The sequence below is a fragment of the Haemaphysalis longicornis genome, unplaced genomic scaffold (assembly GCF_048455015.1).
Source record: "Haemaphysalis longicornis isolate Haplotype H1 unplaced genomic scaffold, Haemaphysalis longicornis Haplotype H1 scaffold_1, whole genome shotgun sequence".
In the NCBI taxonomy this organism is placed as follows: Eukaryota; Metazoa; Arthropoda; class Arachnida; order Ixodida; family Ixodidae; genus Haemaphysalis; species Haemaphysalis longicornis.
The window spans coordinates 253,361,942-253,384,002 of record NW_027526203.1 but is presented as its reverse complement, the minus strand read 5'-3'; the positions used below and the strand labels follow the sequence as shown (position 1 = coordinate 253,384,002).

General features: G+C 47.4%; 1 long non-coding RNA gene across 2 annotated transcripts in view; it reads left to right on the top strand.

Annotated features, from left to right (window-relative positions):
- The first annotated feature begins 8,192 nt into the window (after positions 1–8,192).
- LOC144169247 (uncharacterized) overlaps positions 8,193–22,061 on the top strand; it is a 50,393-nt gene continuing 36,524 nt past the window's right edge. For both annotated transcript variants that reach the window (XR_013322402.1, XR_013322400.1), the window contains exon 1: positions 8,193–8,408. This is a non-coding gene — a long non-coding RNA (uncharacterized LOC144169247). The remainder of the gene's footprint in view (positions 8,409–22,061) is intronic.

The window sequence follows — 22,061 nt, the reverse complement described above, 5'->3', positions numbered from 1 at the left end:
GTCCATGGTCGGGCCCCAGTCAGGCTGCGCGTGCAATCAAAGCTATTTTGGAGTTTCTTCGGAACACCGATCTGGACAGAGTTTTGTGATTTAAAATTTTGGCCGCATCAAATGACATCTTTTCGTTTTCACATTTTTTTCTCTTTTTTTCCTTTTTTTTTCTCTCATCTAGCGTAGCAAGCCAGCACTACGGCTGGGCTAACATCGCTGGTTTTCATTAAAGTTATTCTCTCTCTCTCTCTCTCTCTCTCTCTCTCTCTCTCTCTCTCTCTCTCTCTCTCTCTCTCTCTCTCTCCTTCGCAATTCATTTTCTCGTGAGTAAGCCTCGCCGTTAAGACGATGGCTCGTCCTAAACTATTGAGGAGGTGGTTCTCAAGAGGGTTTCAGGAAGGACTTCTGCAACGCGTACCGCAGTGAGGAGAAAATCTAATCAAAAATGGGACTTCACAGAAACAAACAGCAAGTAACGTTTTCTTGATCTGTTGAGGGTACCGGGTTTATCTCATTATTAGAATCGAAACAAACAAAAGCAATCAGGTGGAGTTCCTAAGCAAGGATTTATTCCCGATAGGCTGTCGGAAGAATTATAACGCCAGAAAGTGCGGTTCCGTTAACGACTGGAGCATTCAAACACTGCCATAAGTCCTGTAGCAGCTGCACATGAGACCCCCAGCGATGTTTACTTCAGGATTAAATTTAGTCTCGCAAGGCGTGCACGAACAGTTGCAAGAGACATGCACGAAGTAACGAACGAACACGTTGTGTTCGAGATTTCATAGGCGTGTTAAAGTCGACGATTGAATTCCTGGTGACATGTCGCCTTATGGGTTGAGTATAGACGCGATCTAAAATGTCAATTCATGTGATCTGCTTATCTCCACTTACCGCATGAGGCAGCCCACAAGGGTCTGCCGCAACGTTTATAGATACTATAAACGTTGGTCTGCCGGTCACCATGTATGTTCGACACTTGTATGAAAGAAAGAGAGAAAGACGTTATTTCGTCCCTCGGGATCAGGTATTGGGGATGGATAAGGCCCAGGTGCAGGCGTTTATCCAGAAAGTCGATTGGGAGGGGGGGGGGGGATGTCAAAATTTTCCTGGGGGTGTTGGGGGAGTGAATAAATGACGGGGTGCTTGTGGTTGTGGAAGCTTTTTTGTTTGTGGGGCGGAGGGGGGGGGGGGGGAGCGTGGTGTATAAATCTCTGCCCACAGGGCCGCCGAGACCGCCAGGGCCCGGGAGGTCGCCAGGACTTGGCCCGCCTCCCCCGGGTAGCGCAACATCTGCTCCCAGAGATGAGGGGAGGGCCGCTCCATCTCCCCCTTTTGGGGGGAGATGGAGCGGCCGTGGCAGGGCAATATCCCTGCGTTGCAGGAGGGAGGTTTGCTTGCCTGCAGGGGAATCGCGGGTAGGTGTAGTGAAATCGGCGACTTGTTCAATAGGTTCGCGAGCACGTACGTGCACGCCTTCATTAGCGCCTACGCGTGTGTTTGGGCACGTGGCTGCATTGAACTTGGCCGGTAAATAAAAATTTCAAGGCGGTCAAGGATGACGCAAACTTTCAGCCCAAAATTTTCCAGAAATGCAATTGGCATTGTTCGCACCACATTCTCCTTTTCTGGCCAATGCACAAAGGAACTAAAGCGGTCGTAGCACACGTCGAGCCAATTCTCAAAAATTACTGCGGCTGTGATTTATTGAAACGACGTACGCAAAATCTTGCAGCGTGCACCCAAGCGACACGAAATTTCGAAGCTGAGATAACTATTAATCGACTAGATTTACGGGAAATCCCCCAGGTGGAGTAAGTTCTTACGAAAGAAAGTTTGACATCCACCTCAATGCAGCCGTACGGCTACAAATGAAAGCTGTACAGCTTTCTCAGAAACTTCGCAGTTGAAGAAAAATTCGTCCTTGCCCAGGATTCAAACCCGGGACCACCGCTTAACCGGAGCAGTCGCTCTACCAACTGAGCTAACCAGGAGGCTAGACCAGGACAAATTTTTCTTCAACTGCGAAGTTTCTGAGAAAGCTGTACAGGTTTTCTGTGTAGCCGTACGGCTGCATTGAGGTGTTTGAGATATATATTTAACAGGCTTTTTTTGTATATGGAGGTATCTCCCAGCAAGTTTCAACAGTAACAGTTAGGTATAACACATTTTATATCCATATTAATCTTTGCGCGCACAAGAAAGCTCAGAACGGATGCCCTTTCGCAATTGTCATCAGTATGACGCCATCTCAAGTCCAAGTTCAAGTTCAAGTTTATTCAAGACAATATTGCAAAACATTGCCTTGGGGGGCATGGCTAGAGGCAAACCAGTTGCCTGACGAAGGTCACGCCACCCTCAGCCGCAAACGGTATGACAAATCAAATAAAAAGTACAAGAAAAAAATAAAAAGTACAAGAAAAAAATTTACAAGCAAAATTTTCAAGGAAAAGAAGACACTAGCACACACTGATACAACTGGATACAACTGGATGGGGTTTCAATTTTTGTACCAAGCTGTTTATAATTTGGGGTACAGAAGAAACAAAGTAAAATGCAAAATGCAAGAACAGAAACAAATTCAAAACATCGTGAGCAGCGCGTGGTGTTACAAAATAGTTTCGCTTATAGTTACAATGATACCTTCATACCTATACAATAGAAAAGAGTAGCGGTTTAATAAATTTCTTGTATTGTGACGGCGTTGTTCCTGAAATTAAGACTTCCAATATCACCGGATGTTCGTTCAACACATGGGGTATTTTGTGAGACAGTTTTTGGTCACCATAGTTTGTTCTGGATCTTGGCTTCGTTAATAAAGTTTTTCGCAACTCATATCGGCATTCTTTTATTTGGTATTTGAGTAGAAACAGGCTGTCCGAGCTGTATTGTCGCAATATTTTAATGAACAATTTATACGTCAGTGTTTTGCGGACGTCAAGAATTTTATATTCAGTGTAGTACGGAGTAATGTCTTCATTGAGTTGAATATTTCCTATTGCACGCAAAGCTCGATTTTGAAGTGCCTGTAGGAGATCCAAACTTGTTTTGGTTGCGGTTGACCACACTAATTAACAGTAATTCAATCGGGAGTGTATAAGAGCATGATATTTAACGCGTTTTAAACTTGGCGGGAAATAATACCTTAGCGTAATTTAATATTCCTACGGCTCGGGAAATATCTACTCTAAGTGCATCAATATGTGGTGACCATGATAGATTTTCGTGAAATACAACCCCCAGAAATCTAATTGTTGATGTGTGTTGTATTTGGGCACCCTGAAATTGCAGATGTGATCCAATCGGTGTTTGTGTTCCTTTTGATTTGAAAAGCATGTATTTTGTTTTACTTACGTTCAGTTGTAGTTTATTTGCAGTTAGCCATGAGCATAAACGGTCTAATCAGGTATTGGCCTGCCCAAACAAATCGTGCACATTTACGCCTGAAAAAAACACGTTGGTGTCGTCTGCATATAATACCATATTTGTGTAACCTTTGATGTGTACAATGTCATTTATATATAGCAGGAATAAGATAGGCCCAAGGATGGATCCCTGTGGAACTCCGTATTTTATGTACTGTGTTTCAGAAATGACTCCTGGCCCCGAAACTGCCCACGTGAGGGCCCCCGGCCATGACGTGGCCAACGCGCTGGCTGCTGTAGGCGCGCGCTGCTCCGGCCTGTGTATTACGTCACGGTTTTGGGACTGATGTCATGCTGCCCAGGCGCGTTTAGATGGCGAGCGAGCGCGTCCAGACCTGCAGTGGTGCGACAAGAGCGGTGATGTCACGAGCGCCGTCCTGTCATGGCGGCCGCCCCTGTGTTCGTTCTGTCGAAACCGAAAATGACACAAATAAATGAGGCAGTCAAAAATTATTTCCGCTGCGGCCGACCATCTAATGTGCCATTCTATGATTAGTGGGCTGGTAGGAACCCCAATAACAGCGAAAAAAAAACGCAACACAAAAATTTCGTGTCATGTACTCCTTTAAGAAGATGATCATTTCCTCAAACTGCGTTTGTGCATTCCTGTGGGGATGTGGGAAGTAGAGGGAGGGAGGGAGGGAGGGAGGGAGAAGCTTCATTGAATACTGAAGAGGTTAGCCCTACAAACGGCGGAGCTTGCTACATCAGATGGGGTGAACATAGTGAGGCGAAAAAAGAAAAGAAAGGGGGGGAGAAGTATAAAATTTGTGCAACAAATATAAAATGTAGTAATGTTTAAACAAAAAATATAAAGAAATAAATAATAATAATAATAATAATAATGTAAACAATTCATATAAGTGTAAAGAATAGAAATATGTAAATAATATAAAAGAGCAGTTGTCGAGTTTTTTTTTTTTTTTCACACGAAAAAATTAAGCGTCGAAGCAGCCGCCATAACATAAAATTCGCCTGCAGGATGAATAAATAATGGACAATAATGGATAACAAAAAAAATGCATGGGAAGTCTTTTCGCTACTGCCCGAAGCCTCGGACCTGAGTTTGAAAGTTGAATGGGAAGGAAGGAATGATGGGAGATCAGGGTGGGAAGGAAATACAACTAAAGCATTTCTGAATGCCTCCTTTTGTGATGAATTCAAGCAAAACGTGAAGCAAGTGCAGTCTCCTCGTGAGCCTTGTTTTTGGAAAAATGCAGAAAGAAAAAAAACTCTGCTGTACAGTTGAGTATTATTCGCTGCTACACCAGATACAAAAGAAAAGGGCTCTTCACCTGCCTGCCGACTGTAAAATATGGTTTGCACGAGAAGCCACTTCCCAGGAACAAGGACACAGCTGAAACTTGAAAACGTCTGAATGTGAAAGTTTACTCAAATTCGAACTACCTCTAAATGAACGAAATCTGTTAGTATACGTTGGCACAATTATGCTGAGCAGTAAGATTAACCCATATATCTGGGAGCCTATTCAGCCCGACATCATTGTTATGCGTGTTAACTGGTTTTCCTAACTGCGCACGAAACGCTGCCGCTTTCTTCGCTATGATGTTATAAACTCAGGCGATATAATAAAGGAAAACCGTACCTGTTTTATTTAACTGGAGAGGGAAGGTTATTTCAGCTCGCACAGTGCTTAGTATTGAAAAAAAAATAGTTGTTTTAGCTTTCAAATTAAATGAAGTAAATTTGATGTGATCTTGTTAAGATTTGTTTTGAGGTCAGAAGGAAAAATTAGCAATACTGGGTCCGAACCTATGATAAATTTTTAGCGTCCATTTTTTTAAAGGTTGACGACTCATTCAAACCTCATGACTGCAGTTGCGCACAAAAGTTCAGAAAGTGGTATAATGCGGCCCAACAAAAATTGTAATTGCGGTTTAACGTGGGCTATGAGGTGCTCTGTAGGGGTGGGGGTGGCGACAGATTAATTTAAACCCCCCAGGGATTCTTACGCATTCAGAAATTACCTACGCACGGACACTTTTCCTCTCACAAAGAAATTTTCTCGTTATTTTTCTTAAACTACTTCAAGCTGGTCAGCACAGTCTTAAAAGCTCGTGCTCACTGCTGATATCTTGTTTCATTCTAAATACCAGTAAAACAATATTCTTTTTCGAGATTTAACCAAGAATGCCCAACAATAGAAGCTTCCGAGACTGTAAACTTTTATCGGTCAGCTTAGGTTGTTGGTTCAGTGGAAGAGGCGGGAGGAGGGTTGGGTCGACGGACCTCTTTGGGGGGGGGGGGGGGAGGGTTGCACCCTCCCCCCTCCCCCCGGAAGTGTGCCACTGATCGCCCACAAGCACGCCTTGCGGATAGCCAACTGACCGGCGTCGGTACAACGAACGTGAGCCGGACGAACTTTAAAATGGCGGATGGCCCCACAATGCAATGCGCGCCGCGGGCTAGTGATTACCCCGCATTAGTAGCCAATAGGTTTACCCCCGGAATATTTTTTTTCTAGAAGTCGCCTGCGACTGGCTAAACCCGACACATATATGGGGCATCCGGAGAGCAGATATTTATGATAACTTTTTTGTGGTGTCACGACTTGAGAGAGTTTCCACTCGGAAATAATACGGCACGAGGTGCGCTTGCGGACCACTGTTGCGAACAACAGTGTAGCACTTGCTCAAACTAGAACACAGAACAAAAAACAGGTTTATACGGTTCAGGTTCCTTCCTATTAACTGCGGTTACATGATCAACTTTGATTTGTTTTGCCATTGCATGGTTGATGTGAACAACCTGTAATATTCACACAATTTATGGTATTGCCTAGTTATGTGGCCAATCATGTAAACATGTAATCTAGCAGACATTTTTGCTATTTAATAAAAATAAATAAATAAAAACCTTGCCTGGAAACTAAAACATGGGTTCAAGCCACAGGTAGTGCAACCTTTTTGCTGCATATTTCATCATTTGACACGTATTCATATTGTCAGGCTTTTGTTGGCTTACTTTGGCCCTCACTCGCATTGGTTTAAGTTGGGTAGGTTCAGTCGAGTGTGCTTGAGTTGAGTCATCTTGTTAGGATGGGTTACTTTTGGCACTCACTTTTTTCACTTATAAGGATCGCAACCGGGTTCGGCCAAGTTATGTTAACTTCATAGTAGCTAAAGGGACCATACCAGCTAAAAAATACAGGCAGAATTCACCTTTAATGGCTGTCGTTAATGCAAAGCAATGTTTCCTTTGGGTGAACTGCTGGTAGAATTTCTTGAACTTCCGCACATCCTCCGGTTAATTGAAGAGGAAGTCGTGATAAAGGCTGGCAATGCGTGCGAGTAGCGCTGCTTATGGCAGCTGGTATGGCATATTCGACAACATTCGTGATAGGAAGACAGAAAGTCAGCCAGGTCATTGAAACTGGGATTAGTGTATACATGATACATAATGCTTCACATTAAAATGGCATGCTCTCAAGTTTGTTTAGGTTAGCTCAGGTAATAATAGCAAGCTAACTTTCCGCTAAACAAGCCTTAGTGTAAACAGGTGCGATAGCATTCTCAGGGTTGATGCACCTAATGATTAGGTTGTGCAGCGTAAATACCATCGATAGGCCCCAATATATCAGGGGTACATTGTTTGCCACATGGGTAAAACGTACTGGAATTACGTACGTCACTTCTTCAACGAAGGTTCCGTTACAAAATGGGATCTGGTTGGAAGAAAGACGACGCAGAGGCGATGAGCCCAACAGCTCTGCGCTTACTTCCTCAACTTCATCCCCCCTACTTCGAGCTCTTGCTTCTTTATCCCCTTCCTCCCTCCGAAAAGTTGATTTGGTTTGGCTACCTGGACATGCAGGTATCTGGCTTAATGAATCGGCGGATGCTCTGGCGGGAATGGCATTGGGCGGTCCAGTAGTGGAGGTTCTGCCGCCCATTAACTTCATCACTTCGGCTCGCTTTCGCAAGCTGTGCTTACTTCGAAGTGTGCCTGATTCTGTTTGCGAATACTCGGAGCTCGAGCCCCTCCGGTACTCATGAAAGTGCAGCATAAGCCAGTCGCGAGCTTGCGAAGTCAGCCTCACCAGCTTTCGCTGTCGCGGGCCCAATCTAAATTATTACCTGCACCGCTGTAATCTGACCCCGTCGCCGTTATGCGCATTGTGCGATGAACCAGAAAAACGATTGACCATTCCTTCTTCTCCTGTCAACGGTTCTCCTCTATAAGACGAAGGAACTGAGAAGGCACACGTAACCGTCTAAACCTCTCAATTTCTGCTACACTGATTTTGTCATTCGGGGCGAAAGATCTGGAGTCTACCACGGGGATCTTTGTCATGCGTTACACTCATTCCTTCTATAATCAGGCCGTCTGCAGTGTTAGGGCCCCCTGTCAAACCTCTGCGCGCCTTGCTCACTGCTTCGTCTGTACCACATCCTCTCTTCCTTATTCTAACTTCCTAATTTTCGTGCAATGGTGTTTCTTTTACTTTTTTTTTGCTTCTGTATATACACTCATCCCTTTTATTTCTCTATTTATCTACTGCTAATCCATTCGAATATTTAAACACTCCTCCCCAAGAACTACATAGTTTCTTTCGGGCGCCCATTTCCTGGCCAATCCCCCTGAGTGGGTATGAGCCATCTCACTGGTACCACCCACCACCAGCAACGGCACGGGCAGCGAAGCTCGTGACAGCAACCTTTCAGGGCATCATCATCATCATAATCTTCTTCTTCTTCTTCTTCTTCCTCTACCGAATCACCCGCTCGAAGGTCGTAATAAACCGGTACTCTTTTAACCGCGTCTGGTTCCTGGTTTTCACCAATTTGATGCCTTTGGCAGGGTTACACCGTTGAAGACCCCTACCGATGAAGCGAGCCCATTGAAGAGGACGCGCCAGCCAAGAACAACGCATCGCCTCAGCTCCTGCTAGAGTGGCATCTCCGCGAACCGCCCACCATTATGGACCGCCTCAAACGAAAACATGGTGCTCTGCGCGCCTCAACTACTAAGGTAAGTCCATAATGAAGGTGACCCAGCTACCGATAGGTAAGCTGACTGAACACCTTAATATGCTCAAACTGAAAGAGGCGGCTTTAACCGATATGGACACAGAAATATAGCAACATGTTCCCGATGAAGATCTAGATGAAGAATTTGCCGCAGCTGAACATTACCGGGATTCAATCGCTCGCATGATTTTTCGCGCCGAAAGACAACTTGCAGCTGCGTGCCCTGCATCGACTAGTACGAGACAAGAGGCTGCGTCATCTCACAAAAGAGTCCAGATTCGACTACCGAAACTAGAGATCGAGTTCGAAACTAGCGATATACCCGCCGCGGTGGCTCAGTGGCTAAGGAGGTGCGCTGCTGAGCACGAGGTCGCGGGTTCGATTCCCGGCTGCGGCGGCCGCTTTTCTGATGGAGGCGAAAAGCAAAAACGCCCGTGTGTTCGAGATTTCGACGCACGTTAAAGATCCCCAGGTGGTCAAAATTAATCCGGAGCCCTCCACTGCGGCGCGCCTCATCGCCTGCGTTGCGTCGGTGCGTTAAACCCTACAATCAATCAATCAAACTAGCGATAGGAGAACTCATTCAGAGGCCTTCGTTTTGACACTTGTACGAGTCGACAATACGTAAGAGCCTATCGCTAGCCGACGTTGATAAACTCAAGTATCTGCGCAGTTATTTGAAGGGGATAGCGTCAGGCGTCATTTGCGCCTTACCAACAACCAACAAAAGCTACCCCATGGCCATCGAACTGCTGCAGCAGCGTCTTGGAAACGAAAACCTGCTAATCAACGAGCATATGAGCAAATTGCTGAACCCCATAAAGTGACCTTCTGCAACGTCTTGAGCGGCCTCCAGACGCTCGATGGACGGATACAGACTAACGTTAGATCGCTGGAGAATCATGGTGTACACATTGTATCCTACGGAGTAATGTTGAAGACGGTGCTATTGCAGAATCTGCCCTATGAACTCGTTCTCAAGTTCAACCAGCTAACGTTAAAGAAACGTCAACACGAGGACCACGAGTGGGACGGCCTAACGATGTCGCAACGCTACTTGACCTGTTGGACCTTGAAGTACGAAGCCGGGAGATGACTTCATTGATGACTGGATCAGACACATCTGTCAAAATAGAACCAACCTGGAACGAAGTCAAGGACAACATTCAAGGTTCTTCTTCCACGCTAACGGTCAACATCTGTCTTTTTGGGACTCTTTGTGACTTTTTTGTGACCATAGATGTCTTTTTTGTGACACTAACGACCTCATCACAGATGACTGCCCGGCTGACCTTCCGTTAGAAGAAAAGAAAGCCAAATTGTGAAAACAGGGATGTTGCTTTCGCTGCGCCAAGCCCTTCCACCGCGTCAAAAATTGCAGGAATGCTAAAAGTTATCATCTCGGCATTGCAAAGGACGTCATATTACTTCCTCGCGCCATCCAACTTGGAAACTCCCAACAGAAAAACTGACGACTGCGTCCAGCTCTACGGCTGAACCAGAGACGTCCCATAAAACGGTTTTTGGGCGGACACTTCAAGGAGAGGCGCCGCCAAGCATCGAATTTTAAGAGCGGTGACAAACTTGCACGTGGCAACTGAAGACCGTGTATCCGTTCCGAATGCCTTTCGGGAGCTCGACCACCTAAGACGCCGAGATAGGCAAAAACATTCCGAAGAAGAGAACGAGGACTTAACAGCTTTCATTACATTTAAAAGCAGTGAACGTAACCTTGTTGAGTTTTGTAGGCGCCCGAATTGTCATAAGCCCGGGCGCGACAAAGACATCGACAACATGAGCGATTTCGAACACGGCGAACATATCGACGACACAGGCGATGAAAGTGAGTTTACATCAACCACCTGCAAGAATCTGACATCTCAACGAAGTGGTTACCTACAAACGAAAGGAACACAAAACATCCTAATTTTATTGGGTCCAACGAACGCAAGTGGACGCGTTTCGAGCGGCGTTCAGCGGAACGGTTGCATCGCTGCAACGTTCCGACGCCTACTTCGACTAGAAAGGAATACTGAGGGTAGGGCCGCTTCTGCAGCTCGGGAACAAAACCGAAAGCGTCGTGCTTGCCGAGTGGAAAGAGGTTTTTCTGCCCCTACCCAACTGCTTCCCTCGATAGTTTATGCTCCGCTTTGGAGCGTGAAGCGTCGTCAGCAGAAACAATTTATGCGCGATGGAAACATCGAGGGCACGGATTTAGCAGTCGGTGGAGCAGATTGCGTCAGCGTGAATACCTTTACAAGTTACCCGCCGCCCACAGGACGCCAAGAAAATCTTCAGTTCCTCTCGACCTTGGAGACACCGCGCAATTGTTAAGCAGAAACACGCCCACCGAGAAGCGTTGACGAGTGACTCAACTTTACCGGGAAGAGATGCAAAAGTTCGTTTACTTGAAGTGCGTCCGCCTGCCAGAATCATTTTTAGTCGGCTGATTTGGCTATGGAATCGTCTTGAGGCTTCAGACTAATTCGCTAAGAGCTCATTCAAGATCCAAGAAATTATTCAACCACATCCGTATTGGGCCTCCTCGATTATCAGTCCCGGATCGTCCGCGGACTGCCTGAGACGCGATCCGGCGCTCGATTTTCCCATGTATCCCTATGGGAGTTCCGGTCCGAACGCAGTCCTCGGACTGCCCGCGGACCGTCCAGGACTGGTAAATCGAGGAGGCCCATTATTTGGCCGGCCCGGAGGTTGTTGCAAAATGTGATCTGGTTCGAAAACACGTTGAAGGAAGAACCCTTTTTTGGGGGAATGGGGGGGGAGGGAGGCGGCGTGGAAAGTCGGCGCGTGTGTTTTCGCATCGTCTTCTCTCTTTTTTAAGAGCAGAGCTGTTTTTAACCTAAGAAGCACAGCTCTTCAGGCCGAGCTTTGTCCGACCGTCGCACCAAAAAAAACTCGAATCCTCAAGAAGAAAATGTGGTTAGGGAGGTCAGGGGAATCGAACCCAAGTCCTTTACGCAGTGAAACCGGCAACCTAACCATTGAGTCACGCCAAATGCCCGAGGGGTACGGAGTTAGCAGCGGCGGGAACAATAACATGTGCAGCCGAATGGAAAGAAAAAAAAAAAAACGCTCTTTGGGTTACTTTAGGGTTCGCAGCGAGGGCGTTGGCTTTGGTCTTGGCCGAATGTTCTAGAGCCTGCTAACGTGGTCCATTTTGGGAGAGGCGCGGGAGGCTGTGGACGGAACGATCCAGGCCTGCCAGTTATGGAGATCTTTCGGCGGCAAGTTCGTAAATAAATGTGAGGTGCAACAGCCGGGTCTCCGACGAAGGGAGAGGAGCAGCCAGCTCTGCTGTTTCTCCAGCCTTGCACCACTAGTGCAAGCTGCGCCAATTTTTTTTAGTCGTGTGTAGTTCAATTCTAGTGCCGCGTTTTTCTTACCACAGTGAAACTCCGTAGCGTTAATTGTGACTTTAAGAAGGGTTATGTTTGGTGCGTCTCTTTAATTTCTGACACTAGAAACAGTTTAGCCAGCGAACAAATGTCATGTAGGGGATATTTAGCTTTTGATTAAAATCAAATCAAAACGTTTAGAAGCTACGCATGCTCATGCTAGGCGCAGGTTTCAGTTAGAAACTGCGACGTATGCGTCGGCTGCAGCTGTGTCACACGCATGAGCTCTTCACAAATTGAACTGTCGGCGATACGAACTCGCCATTCAAGTCGAGTTCAAATTCTACCACTGCAACTTCATTACGGGTAAAATTCACATGTCCTGACATCGTCACCACACACATTGTCACACAGGCAACCTTCACTTTCAGCACACGTCCAAACTCAGCAGAGACGAACGCACCGAAAAGCAGCACCGAAGCACAGCAGAAAATGCCCCTACGCCTCCAAAATACGCACGCTGTTGCTACTGCTCTCTCTCTCTCTCTCTCTCTCTCTCTCTCTCTCTATATATATATATATATATATATATATATATATATATATATATATATATATATATATATATATATATATATATATATATATATATATATATATATATATATATATATATATATATATATATATACAGTAGACTCTCGATTAAACAGAACTTCAAGGGACCGAAAAAATTAGTTCCGTTTACCGAGATCGATGATCGATGTATGAAAGCGCAAATTTATGTGCGTACACACTATCAATACCATTTCATGGAACTCGAAGCATCAGAAGGTGAATGCAGCTGATAGTTTTTCAGAAAGCATGAAAACTAAAAGAGGTTTAGGCACAGCACTCACAAAGTTAATTTGGCAACAATGAGTCCCTGAACATCCAATGCATCAAATATGTTTGTTTGAGTCCTTGCAACGGCATCTTCACGGAGGCTAGAGGCCTCAACTTCGCGAGTGCTTACCAGCCACCGAATGTAGAAGACGGCAACGCGGTAATGAAGCGCGAATAGTACCACGATGGCACGAACGAGGCAATAGGAGCAGAGCCCCGTGATCTCGGCATCTTAAATCGAGACCATACAACTGGAACAAGAACTGCGATGTTGCATTCATTGCGCTAACACGGCTGACCACTAACGAGACGAGGCTTACGAGGAGGGAGGAAAAAAAAACAATCACGAAACAGCCGGAACCGTAAAAAGCTGATTCGCATGCCAATTGGTTTCACAAAAAGTTCCATTTCTGGTTCCGTTTAAATGGTGACGTGGAAACTTTAGTTCCGATTACCGAGAGTTTTTTTACGTTATCTGAATACAAAACCAACGCCGCCTGCTCCTGCAGGTGCAATCGTGAACAGTGCAGCACCTGCATCACGTACCATAGTTTCGCAAGAAAGAACAGATTGCATACACTTGCCCGTGCAAAAATAGACAAAGCCCTGCCTCCCCATTTGGTTGGCTTTTCCCGCAATTTTTTTGTCTCCTCCTGCCAGTATGCATTGGTGTCCTGATAACAGTCCAGCGGCACACCGAGATAGCGCGATGGTATGACCGTCCACGATACGTTTTCAAATACGTCTGGCGTCGAGCTCCATTCCCCGTGCCAAAAACCCGTGCACTTTTCCCAGTTGACCGAGCTGCCAGTGACGGAGCAGAATCCTTTGGTGACTGCTACTGCACTGCTCACACTTCTCTTGTCAACACAAACCAAAGCAACATCATCTGCGTATGCAAGAAGACGCACCTCACTTGAGTGCAACTGAAAGCCATGAATATCCTGACTATGCAGAATCTTCAGACAGAAAGGTTTAAGAAATATTGAAAAAAGAAGGGGGCTAATTGGACATCCCTGCCTAACAGAAGACAAAACAGGAATTCGCTCAGTGACGCTTTGGTTAATAATTAACTGCGCAAAGCAGTTGCTATAGGCCATGGAAACTCCCTTTATCAACACCTCACCAAGGTTTACATGTTTAAGAACACAGAATAAAACCTTGTGACAAACCCGGTCAAAGGCTTTTTCGAAGTCAACTTGCAGTACTGCTACTTTTCTGTATAACATTTCGCAACACTGTAAAACGCTCCGCGCCACGTGAGCATTGGTCACAATGCTCCTCCCGCGGATATCACACGTCTGATGCGGCCCCACTATGGTCTTGATTACAGTTCAGTAAAATATCAGTAAAATAATGGCTGCCCCAGCAGAAAATATCGTTTTTCTGTTAGCTATATGTCTACCAGACAATCAGTATGTTCTTACACTATTTCAGTCCGCCTCCGTCTCTATCTTTGGAAAAATGCAGCAAGTATGAAGCGAGTGACACGTTGAACGAGATCCCCAGTGCGCCACAGAAATAGCGCCCCGTCGCGGCTAAGATGTAAGCGAAACGGCCCTTGAAGCCCAACAGGCAAGCTGACAGACACACGTCGTAGAAGTGGGTGCAGCGTTCGCGACTCGCGAGCAGTGACGTAAGGCGAGATGTCCGCCGGCACGCGCCACATAGCGGATCAGTGCCTGAACTAAGCGTCCCTACCCTTCCCATAGAAAAGCGCGTGACGCGTCAGGCAATGTTAATACAGGCGGCGTTGGCAGGAGATACATCGAGTGTGCGCTGTATTTGTGTGGGGATCCACGTGGGAGCGAATGAGCAGGATCTATCTTTTTCGTAGAGTTAAGGACGGAGGGTTAGGTCTGTCACACATTTTTGTGCGGCAAATTGTGAATAGGTTTCTGTTTTTGCGGAACACCACAGACCCATTCCTCCGTACTTTCCTAAAAGTGGCACTAGTGAAAGAGCTTCCCTAATACATTGTATCGTCAAGTGATGATGTTTGTTGTGTGGTAGAAGAATACCTGAAAGAAGTGGTGCTTGCTGTCAGATTTCTGGGTGCACGCTTTTCGTTTGAATATCTGTCAACTGTTGAAAGGAAACCTTTAACCATGCACCTGAAAGAGATGCTGTTCCCTGTGCCATTGTATCGGGCGTTGTACAATCTGGGCCTTGGCCAGGATGTTCTTTGCCGTGTTAAGAATATGGTTGTCCCGGCCTCAGTGAAGACATTCTTTTTTAAATTACATACAGAAACCCTGCCAGTAAAAACATGGATGGAAGGAAAAGGATTGTTTGTACCTTGGCACAACTAATTGCCTCCTCTGTCAGAAATCAGAGACAATAAAGCACGTCTTCATTGAGTGTTGGGACGCCATCTTTTTTTGGGACGTCCTGCAGAGGACGTTAAAGAAAGACTTCCCACTCACAGCGCATGGTATCCGGTTTCTTTCAGTAGAAGCCCTAAATGGCTTACCATGTGACCTTGTCATGCTGTTAGGCCTGTACGCAATATGGCGAAGTCGAATGGCTGTAAGGCACTCCGACGTGGATGCGAAGACTGTCCCCCGTATTCTCAGTCCCTCCTCCACTCGAGCCTCCGCTCGAGAGGACCCTTGAAAGCAAGTTTCGGTTTCATAAACTAACCTCCACTCGAGTGTCTCCTCCAACGGAGGAGCCGCTCGGCGATTTGGAGGAGCCGCTCACGATTTGGAGGAGCAACTCCAAGGTGTCGTCTGTGCTACCTTGAAGCAGCCCTCCAGTACTATTTTCAAGATGGCCGCCTACGCTCCTCTCGGTTCGAGCCGGCTGTGCTCGCTCGCCTCTTTTCCGGAGCATGTATCCCGGATTGACGAGGCATATAACGAAGGTTCAGGGGATTTCCGCACCGTGAATTTGCCATGTCAGCGCATAAGGTACTGGCTGAATACGCTTGAGCACTTCAGCAAGGGCGAATTCGTGTCGCGGTGCCTCCCAAATCGGTCACTGCTGGAGCTGCCGAGGTGGCTGCCGAGCCAAACGCCAGCAACCGCGGCCACCCACTGCTCCCTGCGTTCCGGCTGCTGGTAACGTTGCGATGTTATGGCGCCGGGACATTTCAAGTTGTGATGGGTGCCTTCGTCAACGTTTCGCCGCCGACAATCCGCGTCGTCAGGCGTTGGTTGGAACTCGTAATTCGAAGCGTCGTGATGTTTTCTGCGACGGCGGGCGAGCTCCGAGATACCTGTGCAGACTTGTCTTTATCCTCGCAATGGCAAGGTTGTCGCTGTCATGTACCGAAAGTCATCGCTCTGTAATGAAGGTGTCACACTAACCTATGACACGGCTATGAAGCAGACGATCGCCGTATGGAAGCGAGCGAGCGTGATGTCTGCTCCAAAGCCCAGTTTTCTTTTTTTATTTTTTCTTCGAGCCGCCTGCGCTGCGAGGCTCCGCCCCTCTCCAAGTGCCCGTCGCTTTGTGCTCGCCTGCTACCTCGCGCTTGCGTCCTTGCGTGCTGTCGAAGGGGGACATTTCTACCGGGTTCACCGTGGTGCCTGTAAAATTACACACGCACTACTTTGTAATTTGAACATTATGTCGGCTTTGAGCTGCCGATAGTGGCGTGAACCGAAAAGAACAAATAATTAGGCGCTCACTGTGTCGGCAATTCCGGTCTATGATATGCGCTCGTCACGCATGGAAGCAAACCGCCCTATACCTCCAGCCCTTCCGCTGACATATCGTTATCTTGGCTGTCATCCGGAGGGGGGGCCCTGAAACTTATAGTAATCGATAGGATCAGAAAGAACAGGAGACACAACGGGATACGAGGAGACATGGAGCAGCGTGCACAAAAACAAAACAGATTTATCGTCTGCTACCGAAGTGTGTGCAGTGTGGCCAGACCAGAAAACAGTTATTTCTAGTTGTGGCCACCTGGTTCATGTTATTTTCGTGCTCCTCTCAACCATACAAACTAATATTTCTTAGAATAGCTGTATAATTACTTAACAAAAAATAAAAACATTAAAAAGTTATATTTCTTAGGCGTACTTTCATGTCTTGAATAAAAAAATTGCCATAACCTCGCCCCCAGATGCCTTTCGCTGCCCCTCCGAAACTGCGATCTCGAGGGTCCCTCCAAACGAAGGATTTCCTCGGAGCATGGCCTCGGAGGGTCGGCGTCACCACGTTTATGAAATGCCTGGAGACCTTGAGTGGAGGTGTTGCCCTATCCTCCACTCAACGGAGTGGAGGAAGCACTTTGAGTGGAGGAGGGATTCAGAATACGGGGGACACTGTGTCTCGGTATTTTGCAGAGAACGTTAAGTTACTCCACAAAGTGTACAGCCGGTAAAAGGCTTGTCTATAACACAGCGTTCGTACTCTCAGCCCTATCCTGCCCCGCCGGAGCAGGATTTGAATAAAACTACTGCGGAATTCTGAAGTCTTAGCCCTTCGCTTTTGCCTCCGACGTGTTTGGACCGAGTATGTTTCGGCAGTTTTCGGATGTAGCTGGTTGAAGTTGAAATCGCTGTTATAGACAAGCGTTTTACCGGCTGTACGAGATGCAATGTATAGAAACCGAGTGGCTACATGATTTTGGGAACCTTGCAGGTTTTGGCGTTTTTAGCAGTTTTCCCCAGCCAAAGTCTGGCCGGTGGGTTTTAAACCGATAATAGTGTGTAAACCTAGAAAATGCAGGAAATAAAGAAGAAAAAAAAAGCCTCCTTTGGCGTCGTAGACTGCAGACCTATCTTTCAGTATATATAGAATTGGCAGTCAAGAAGACATCGGAAAGCAAAGGGGAGGATATAGTAGCTCAAGATAAAGAATTTGGAAAATAAGAAAGTGGAGAAAAAATGCCCGCCAGGTGGGATCCGAACCCACGACCTCCAGAATACCGGTCTGGTGCGATAACCACTACGCTACCGGCGGGGCTACTTTAGCCTCCACTTTCTGGGGTATTTATGTTCAGGTGTTTTTGTTTCCTGCGCTTGGGGGTGGTAGCCAGCGCCACTCGGACTACTCGGGGTGAAGGGGACCTTCTTTTTAACCCCCGGGCCGTGACTCGAGCGTCTACGACATGTCGAGAGTGGTCGACCGGCGTTGAACCCTCTTAAGCTCCCTATGGCACCAAGACTGCCAGAACTGCACCAAGACTGCCAGAAAAAGAAGGTCCCCTTCACCCCGAGTAGTCCGAGTGGCGCTGGCTACCACCCCCAAGCACAGGAAACAAAAACACCTGAACATAAATACCCCAGAAAGTGGAGGCTAAAGTAGCCCCGCCGGTAGCGTAGTGGTTATCGCACCAGACCGGTATTCTGGAGGTCGTGGGTTCGGATCCCACCTGGCGGGCATTTTTTCTCCACTTTCTTATTTTCCAAATTCTTTATCTTGAGCTACTATATCCTCCCCTTTGCTTTCCGATGTCTTCTGGACTGCCAATTCTTATTTGTCTTATTTTCAACGAGCCCCTCATTTCCTATCCTGATTCGCTATATATATATATATATATATATATATATATATATATATCGTCTCGCGCACTGCTGAGGGTCAGGTTTTTATTTATACTTGATATTTTATATGAACTTGTAGTGATGTTTTTTTTAATGTCACCATTAGCAACACACAAAAAACCGTTAGATAAATGCCAGCAGCGGCTTTACAATTTTCTCTTGATATGAGACTGCTGCAAGGTTTATGTGTCTCTGAGACTACGGTAACTGCGCGCGTTAGGCTAATTATAAACTCGTGTCGCGGTTTGAATCGAGGTTAGATCTTTTTAGAGCATCCGGCGCTGGTCCATGTCCGTCCGTGCACGCACCGTGTCGACGCGACAAAATTTTCGTTGCCAGTTTCTCGCGAATGCACTGGAGATCTCAATCTAATGTAAGTGTCTAAACACACACACACACACACACACACACACACACACACACACACACACACACACACACACACACACTGAAATTAGCCGCTAAGACCCTCTGCCATTACGCCGAGTTTCGTAGACTCGTCATAATTAGTAGTTCACCGCGAAGTTGTATATAACGTTACGGAATTCCCGTCTGTTGTCAAGACATGAACGTCTACGGAGGGAGTGTGGTTACAGAAAACGGCTGTCATTCGTGTTTTATCGAAACTATTCTGAAACATATTATATCATAATTAGCCGTTAGGACGACTCTAACATACGGCGAGTTTTATCTACTTTTCTCAATTATGTTGTTCACAGTAAAGCGGCAAATATTGGTGGAATTTTCGTCTGCCGTCAATATATGACCTTCTACGGGAGGGAAACGGACAACCCCATATTTGTGCGCTAGAATACAACTGTAGTCCTTCCAAGTTTCCCTCCGCTAGTTAACTTAGAGGTATGGTCAATCCTAAATTACAAACTCGACTGGACTGGAAAGGACTTTATTCACGTCGATTCTGCAGTGGGCGGGGGTTTGTTATGACCCCCGTCCCGACGTGGCCGGTCGTCGCATCTTCTTCGCTACCCTAATAGGCGCAGGCCCCTTTACGGAGTTCGTGCTTTTCGAGTTCAGTGAAGACCTGCTGGATGGCCCACTCTTGCTTCGTCTTGTATCTTGATTCGATGTCTTCCTGTAGTTGTGCCGGGTAGTCTTCGAAGCTGGCGCCTTCTGTGTCGTTGGCGCAGTCCCACATGATGTGCCACCGGTTGGCCGGCCCCTTTTTGCATACCTCGCATAGGCTGCTTGTGTACTCCTCTGAGTACATGCGGTGTAGTGCCGCCGGCGATGTGACCTACGCCGTCTGTAGTTGTCTGAGAATCGTCGCCTCTTCGTGGCTCAGGGCCCGATGGGGCGGGGGGTATTCTCTTCTGGACAGTCGCGCGTTTTTTAGTGCTTCACCGTAACCTCGGGCCCTATCTTTGGTCTCTGTCCACCATTCCCACTCGGGGCGGCTTTCCACTCTGGGGGCGCGGTGTGTTAGTGCGCGCGCCTCCCTGTGGGCCATCTCGTTGTGGTTCGGTGCGTGCGACGAGCATTCGCCCGCGTGCGCCGGAATCCACCTGACTTCCACTCTCCGGTCTTCTCGGGTACCCGACTTCTTGATGATCTTGATTGCTTTGCTGCTTACGCGTCCGTTAGCCAGGTTTCGGACGGCTTCTTGGGAGTCACTCAATATTGTGTCGCAGTCGGCTTCGGTCATTGCCAGGGCTATGGCGATTTCCTCGGCCTCCGTGGCGTTCTCGCACCTTGCGCTCGCTGCCGTGGCTATTCTTCCTGTTCTTGCATTGATCGTGACCGCGACGTATCTGCCTTTGGCGCAGTCCGCCGCGTCGACGTATCTCGTTCTCAGGTCGTCGCCGTGTTGCTCGACCATGTACTTGGCCCTCGCCCTTCTCCTTTCTCGGTTGTATTCTGGGTGCACATTCGTCGGTATGGGGCTCACGCGTATGTTTGCGCGCGTTTCTGGGTCGAGTTCTTGCAGTTGTCTTCCCATGGTTCGGTGTCCTTGACCCAGTGTCTCGAGAATGGTTCTGCCTGTCTTGGTTGACGATAGCCGCTCTCGCTGCGCCTCCAGTTGCGCCTCGATGAGCTCATCGACCGTGTTGTAGGTGCCTAGTTGCAGGAGTCTTCTTGTACTCGTTAACTCGCTCAAGACCAGCGCTCGCTTGTGCATCCTCCGTATCATGACGTCGATTTTGGCCTTTTCAGTCTGCGTCCACTGGTGGTACGCGACCGTGTAGGCGACGTGGCTTATTGCGAAGGACTGCACCAGTCTCGACAACGCCTCCTCACGCATGCCCGTATTCTTGGTGGACACTCGCTGTAGCAGTCGCATCGTGCTTGCCGTCTTGGTTGCCAGCTTTCTCATGAGGTTTTCCTTGTTGCCTTTGCCGTTGATGAACATGCCCAGCACCCTGATCTCCTGCACTTCGGGGATTCGTTGGCCCGACTTTGTGATTATTTCTAGGCGGTCACATTCTCTCGGGGGCGGTGGTTGTTAACGTGTTTCAATTGTTTCGTGCATTCTGAGCACACGAACGCGGGGTGGATCCCGGCCGCGGCAACCGCTTTTCAGATGGAGGCGTAAAGCAGAAACGCCCGTGTGTCCATGGGAATTTCGGTGCACGTTGATGATCGCCAGTTGGTCGGAATTACTGCGGCGTGCCTCATAGCACAGGTGCATATTTCGGCGCGTTAAACTTCAAAAATGTAAATGAAATTTATATTAAATGCAGAGCACTTTAGGGGCCGGCCCGCCTACTCGTCGTAGCTCGTTCGCTGCCACAATGTCTAGCCACTGCCGGAATCAGGCGGCGCAGCGAGATAACGGACCCAAGTAGAGCCCCACGGCGCTACAGTGTAACCACAGAACAGGGAGGATTTGTGTAACGGAACCAGAGGCTCTCAAAAACAAGCGCTTTATTCCCAATTGTTCAAAACTCCTGAAACGCTGGCGCTTGTCATACATCTCCCCGTTGTTTAGCGCAAAGAAAACTGCAGATACATTTCAGGCAACATCTGTGTATATAACCGGGAGCCCCAGCGTCCATTTAGTTAGGAACGCCCGTTGGGTTGGTTTTTACGATAGTTTGCGAAAAAAGTGACCGCCAAAAAACGACGCTTTCCAAACTGCGCAGTAAGGCGCCAGCACACGCGATATGAAAACAAGGAAGCTCTTCAACACACGGGATCTCCGAGTCGTCGATGGCTTCAGTCTCGGTTGCCGCTTCTTCTTGCATACCGGTCGACAGAAGGTCGATCAGGTACTGTGCGTCATTGACATCGTATCTAGTCGTTGACGGTGTGTGGAAGAATTGGCTGACACAAACAAGCTTCAACGCACCCTTCATGTCTAGGCGCTTGGAACAGGCTTCCCGAGTCTTATAACCGAAAACAGATTTTCCAGGCAGTCCTGGGGCAATCGGGGTGGTAGGAAGAACTTGTAGCCTTCACTGATTAGAATGACACCCTGCAAGTGAATGATCTCGGCTGCGGCTATCAAGAAACCTGCCTGCGAGGGCTTCCATTGGAACGTGCTCCCCATGTTTGTTCCCCGATTACTCTCAGCTGCCAAATGCAGTAGGTCTATGGCTGCGTGATGTTTGCCCATGTGTTCGAAACTCAAGGAAGTTGATGGGTGTCGTGATGACATACGAGTTTACAACTTAAACACAAGCCCTAAAAACCACGCTGTAGTTTCCGCCCTCGGGTCCAAGATCTTCTGCTTTATCAGTGCCGAATCCCGGTAGGAGCTTCTCGGAAGAACCACACGGTCACTCCCTTTAGTCTTCGTAAAATGCCCGTTCTACACGTGGATCTCCTAGAGTCTTAAAAATGTTTAGCGCAAAAAACCAAAGACGGTACACAAGAAAGGAGACAGGGCAAGCGCTAACTTTCAACTAAACTTTATTTAACAAGTTTTTTTTTTGAGAATCATGAACCAACTAA